This window comes from Sardina pilchardus, chromosome 10, assembly GCF_963854185.1.
Source record: "Sardina pilchardus chromosome 10, fSarPil1.1, whole genome shotgun sequence".
NCBI classification, from domain to species: domain Eukaryota; kingdom Metazoa; phylum Chordata; class Actinopteri; order Clupeiformes; family Clupeidae; genus Sardina; species Sardina pilchardus.
In genome coordinates, this window is record NC_085003.1 from 12419489 (window position 1) to 12426392 (window position 6904).

The window sequence follows — 6904 nt, forward strand, 5'->3', positions numbered from 1 at the left end:
CCATTTTGGGGAACTGATGTACCTGATGACCATAAATTGTGGACTGAAGGCACCAAAGTTTCCCTAAGCCTGTTTCCATGGGCAGGAGTAGGCAAATTGCTGCTCCGCATGGAAACTCAAGAATACAGGATAGGCTTATTCGTTAATGCATCCATAAAAGTAGATGAAAGTCAAAACAAAGAAATTTCTGCTCTACGTCTCATGGTAACACAGAACAGACTGGTATTAGACCTAATGGCGGCGGCAGAAGGAGGAGTTTGTGCTTTGTTAAATGACACATGTTGCACCTACATACCAGATGAGGTTAATAGCCACGAAGTAACCGAAGCTTTGCACCAAATGAAGAATGTTCAACAAGCGTTGATAAAGGACACAGTCAATCAAGGCTGGGATCCACTTGCCTGGTTCCGCTCAGGAACCTGGCTCCAAATCATATTGAAAATATTTGCGCTTATACTTGCAATATTGGTGTTATTCTGTGTTTTTACTACTTGTATCCTACCTTGTGTACGCCACATGATTACTAGATCTGTCAGTGCTAGCATGTCTACCTTGTTGCTACAGGAGGAGTATAAAGGGCTCCTGGCTGTTCAAGAAGACGAAGACATTGTGTAAATTGTACATGACAATGCTTAATGACGTTATAACAGAAAACCTCTACAGGAGATGTTGTGACTGACCATTGCTTGAATAAGGTACAATGATAAACAGGAGGGAAATGTGAAGGAAAACATTATTATCATTGTTGTATGTGTGCTTGCAAGTTGCTGTAGACCTAAATTGACCCATGACCGCCGACACCTAAATCTGCAGACACAGAATGTTCTTGTCTAGTTCATACCAAGAACAGTTCAGTGTGCAGATTCTAAGGTCAAAGAGGAACCAACTGCCAAAAGGTGTCTGGTAAACAACTGTTGTAACCACACTGATTGTATAACTGATGTGCCATGCTTTGCTGAATAAAAAGACTTGCGCTGCGAGGAGAAAGTCAGAGACTGCTTTGCAGAAAGGAGAATTCTCCTTTCTGGTCACTCTCTCCTCTCGGCCAAGAGCAAACGTACTACGTGTGGTGGTTCTTGTGTCTTACTATCGGGAAGATATTCCTGACAGTGTATATCAATGGAAATCTACAGTATATAGGCAATGGTGCATCATTCTACCACAGTGCTACGCAATGGGCATAAGGGTTGTAAGCAACTGAAACAAAAACACTCTCTCTCACACACACACACACACACAAACACACACACACACTCAAAAAATCTCCTCAAAATTAAGGTAGACCCTGCCACTGAACAACAACAACAACAGCAACAACAACAAAATTGATGAGGCTATGAAGAGAACCTGATTGCCTTCAATTTACACTTACAGTAAAATGAAAGGCAATACATTTGACTATATTCAGATATGGTTTTGTAGTAGATTTTGTAATATACTCGAATTCATTTTGATGACACACACACACACACACACACACACACACACACACACACACGTCATCCCCACTACCCCCCCAGACTCTGCTTTATAGTATTGGTCTGAAATCCCACTCTATAAAAGTGTCTCAAGCTGCAATATCTGATGCACGACTCCAAGTGTCCATGGAGACCCTGGTTCGATTCCAACAAACGATACATTTCCAATCCCACTCACCGCCTCCCTCTCTCATTGTCAACGCAAAAGCCCCCAGTCCCCCCCCCCCCCCCCCTCTTTCCATGTCTCCCCTGGTAGTGGAAAATTAGTTTATGTTCATAGCCATGGAAACACCAGCACCCTCATCATCACAGTTCACCTAATTAAATGTGATTCATCGTGTGCACCTAGTGTCTACCTGAAGCACCATCAAACACTTCTCAAATGTCCATATCCCACAGGTATGGAGTCAGCTTGTACGGTGATATGTGTTTGGCCAATATGAACTGAAAGCATTAGGAAACCAGTGGCGTTTCTGACCTTTCTGGCACCCTAGGCGCTTCCTGAAGGTGGCGCCCTAAGCGACCGCCTATGTTGCCTGAGTGTGCACGTAATGGTCTGGTCAGACATGCATTGCTCATCAATATCATTTATGAATAATTAGTGGGCTTGCTGTAAAGCAAGGCCCACTATTGTTCTTCTTAAGTTTACTTATTATTTATTCCCATTCACCCACTTTTTTAAGCGTTTGAGCTATCGACGCGGTTCCAACACTAAAAATTCAGGCCCGATCCGGTGTAGCTTGCTTGTTAATGTCGGATGGCTGCCGGTTGTCGTTTTTCCGGTATTCCCGTTTTTCGCCGGTTTTCGATCCCATTGAAATGAATGGGAAAATATTTTTGTTGGGTATTTTTTTGGCAGCCTGTGTTTTTTAAGCATTGTTGACAATGTTGACAAGTCATTAGCTAGGTTGGCATTGTTAGCATATTTAGCATGGTTAGCATAGTTAGCATTTTTGCATAAATGCTAGAAATCATCAGCTTAGTTTGCTCATCAACCTGGTTAGCATTGTTAGCCTAGTTAGCATTTTTGCAAGCCCACTCTTGCAGGTCCTCGGACATGCACATTTCTAGTTAGTGGGCTTGCTGCAAGGCAAGCCTATCTATTGTTCTTCTTTGCACACTTTTTTAAGACGCCTCTTTTCCTGGAGTGTTTGAGCTATTGACGCAGTTCAAACACTAAAAAATCAGGCCCGATCCGGTGTAGGTTGCTTGTTAATGTCGGATGGCTGCCGGTTGTCGTTTTTCCGGTATTCCCATTTTTAGACCCTTGTAGTTCCGCCATGCTCCACCAGAGGCGTTTACATCACTGCCCTCTGGTGAGCAAGCTCACTCCTGCAGCTCCTCCACGGAGATGCATATTTCTAGTTGCATTTCACTTGCTTAAAGCTGTCACTCCATCTGCAAAATTGGTTCCCATGCAGAATAATTACGTTTGAAGCAACCAGTGCAGCCACTTTAAGCACCAATAAGATGATCCTGCTCTTCAATGAAAAACGCAAACCTGCAGCAGAGTGCACTACCTCAGAAAACTCCTGTTGTTCAAGTTAACTCTCAAACTAACGCCCTCAAGAACTCCCAAACCAAATTACTGGGGTTTTTTTGCGTTATGCTAAACTCTTACTGTTTTGCAGAACAGATTAGTTAGACATCTTGATTTAATAAAGTGTAAAACAAAATAATATGATATAATAACATTAATGACAAAAGCAGGTCAGGAGACAAGGTGAAACTGGGCATGCTGTTGAGGAGATACACTTCAGGCATTCACACCACCATCACCATTCATTCACCATTTCCAGTCATCTGGGCAACCTATGCCACTAAATGAACTGCCCACTGAACTCTCATCAGAAAAGGTTTCATTGTAAACTGATCAAAACACAGACATTCGTTTTCTGATCAAGCTGGAGAGTAAGACACAAGCAAACCAAGAAATGTATCACTAGCAATGAATCAGCTTCATTCATGGTTAATCCACAATAGTTCATTTAGCAAATTCCAAGGTCATCCCTTTGATGTTGAAAGTACAGATGGAGCAGTGAATCAAAACAGTGAATCATCCCATACTGTAATTGTAATGGGAAATTAACATTTTAATGCTCTAAAACCCAGCATATAATACATAATGTTGAAGTTAAAGTGTGCGTATTAATTCCATTCCCTTTTGAAACATTCTGCGAATGAGACATGAGGTAGTCAGCATGCAGCATCACTACCGTCAAGGTACTTCTATCCCCTGTTCTTTTCTGGACCGGAACCTTCTCTCTCAGAGATTCAGAGAACAGGCTGCATTATACATAATGTATGTCCTGAGCAATTCTGCTCCATAGGTTCTGTCTCATACAGGCCTACACCAACAGGCATCAATGGCCAATATTATTTTTCCATTGAAAAAAAAAACAAAACAAAAACGTGTTGTGTAATAAAAGCTCTTTTATGTTTTATATTCTGGGTGTTGCTCTTTTGTGGAGAGTCCTTAATGTCCAAGTTTTAAAGTGTAAAAGTAGTGTTAAGTTCTACATAGGTGCACTACAAGTGAACTAATAGGTGTATTGTTAGTTTGCTAACAGTAAATGGACTACATTTATATAGAGCTTTTCCACTCTTCTGAGCACTCAAAGCACTGTACACACTCGCATACTGATGGTGTGTAGGCGGTTGATGAAATTATTTTGTACGACACGGATAGAATATGCTGCTCATTCAAGAGAGCATTACTCAGGCCAACAGGTGTGAGTGAATCTATTTAAATTGGTTTTGACACATATACAGATTCATGTAAACACACTCACTCACACACACACACACACACACACACACACACACACTCACACACACACACACACACACACACACACACACACACACACACACACACACACACACACACACCACCATGACCACAATGTTTGTTTACAGTATTCTTAGAGATAGAATGAAGAGCAAACGTATCATGAGGTGTTGCATATCGTGAGGTGTTGTCTGTTAGAAATGGCTTAGCATCTGTTGCCCTACCTTTACGCACCCCGGCATTTCATCTTGTGATCATCCTCAGTGTGCTGGCAGCATTACCAACAGCAATTAATTAAATGGCTCAATTCATTGCATATTCCCAATTCTTTACCTCATGCAGGGTCAATCAAAAGGCTAAAAGTGAATGCTATAGACTACCTGATAACTCAAACATCATACAGTAACTGCATTGTATCTCGCAACTTTGTATAACCAAATTCCAAGGGATAATGAGTTCCCCAGTTATACAGCAAAAATATTGCTAAACGACATAAACACTGCAAGATTCATGTAAAAAGCATGAACCACTGCAATATGCATGTAAAGTTGTTAAATAACTCATCTTCCTCTTGTTTGCTTTGTGTCACTACCATTATGGGTTCTTGTTATGTAAGTTTACTCTACATCGTCTGTGAGGTGCATGATCTCATGGCTTCCCAGATGGCAATCATTGCTGGCAAGCCACAGGCTTCTTTAACTAATATGATTCATGAATTCTGCATTCAAAAACCATTCCGAGGTCACGTTTGCTGTTTTGAAATACATGGGGATATACAAATGATTTCCTATTGAAGGGCCAAAAATTACTGTAATATTGGTGGAGGGCTGTGGGCCAGAAATAAGCGTTCATATTATGTCACTTTGCATTAAATTAAAATGTATCATATTTTGTCAGTATGCCAGTGCCTCAGACAGCGCTCCATGGTGTCATGGGCCTGTTGTCACTCACTAATGTCATGGATCTGTTGATATCTGCTGACAGGAACTCCACAGCAGATATGAATTACAGCAGTTAAGACAGAAATTCCCAGCGGCTGACATATTGAGGAGGACCCGTACTCCCACATTGGGCACCCGTGGATTGATGTTTTTGTATAGCTCTAAAATAGAAAAGTAGTGGAAGACATTTTAAAAGTAACTTTGCCAGCACTGTGCATGTACAAAAAACAACAAAGTTTAAGTTCAACATGAAAGACAGTTGCATGCAGCTGTATTCCTGTGATCTTTTTTTTTTTTTTTTTTTTAAAAAAGGTCCGGGAAACACTCACATTCTGTGCAGTGGGGTCTCAGATATCCCATCTGCAAGAAGTAACTGTTTAATCTTCCTAAGGCCTTTTTAAATTGATGTTCTTGGTGGAGGTGGAGGCATCATGGTGTGGCAGGCGTTCTTTATCTCTTGGTACTGGCAGACTTGATACACTTAAAGGAATCAAGAATGGAGCCATTTTTTTTCCCAGGAGGATCTTGCCATCCACCAGGATGATGAGCGAGATGTGGGTGGGACCTTCCAGCAGGACAACGATCCCCAGCATACAGCAAAGGAAACTCTGAATTCGTTTCAGAGAAAGTAAATCAAGGCCCTGACTTAAATCCAATTGAAGATTTAATCCAATTGAAAGATTCACAATAGAAGACCCTGGAATCTTCCAGATTTAAAGACCATCTGTTCGGAAGAATGGCCCAAAATCACACCTGAATGCTGCGACTGACTAGTTTTGTCAGGAAATGTCTTGAAGTCATCATTTCATACAAAGGCCTTTCCACAAATTATTGAAGACATTTCAGTAGGCATGTTCAGTGCTTTCTTCCGGTGTCATTCCACTTTATTACACATAACCTTATTTATGGACTTTAATGTTTGGATTTTTATATGTGATTAGGAATTGTTGACGCCTTCATTACTTCCCCTGCTGTATTTATCAGAAGGTCGCCAATAGGAGGTGGTGGGGTAATACAGTATGTTGTGATAGACTTTTACTCAACTCAGTATTGAAATGTACAGTGCCCTCCACATTACAGTAACTCACATATTGGATAAGAGAGGACCTAGGAATCTGGATGATCTGAGATATTCTGTAAAAAATGAATGCTCTCATTTCTCATTCTGTATTCTTATTCAGTACATTGTTATTTTGTATTCATACAAGGTAATGTCCTTTATAGTCTACCGCACAATCCGCTGGCCAAAACACTCCAAGGTCCTTAACACTGTTGTGCTGTGCAAAAGGATGGTGATATTTCTGTCTGAGACAAGATGTCAATTATGTTACACTGGTGTCAGGATTATACTTAGACCAAGCCAAAAAAAACAAAGCGTCAGTGTTACCCAATTAACAACAATGCAGTGCTGTGTTTGCAAATGAATACATGAACAGGGTTTTGTGTGTTCAAGCAGTGATGCCGCATGCTTGGGGCATTGGCTGATGTTTAGTCCCCCTGAACATAGTGAATACTAATGTCTGCAGTAGAAATATGACCATTTGAATAAGAAATTATTAATGGACTAGATTCATGCCATTTTCGTTCTGTTTAACAGACAGGCCGCTCAAACAAGACAGATAAAAGGAACCTACTTTTGTGTAGCTTGCTCTGTGCAACAAATATTTGATTGTGGCCTGCAGACAAAGGCAGTA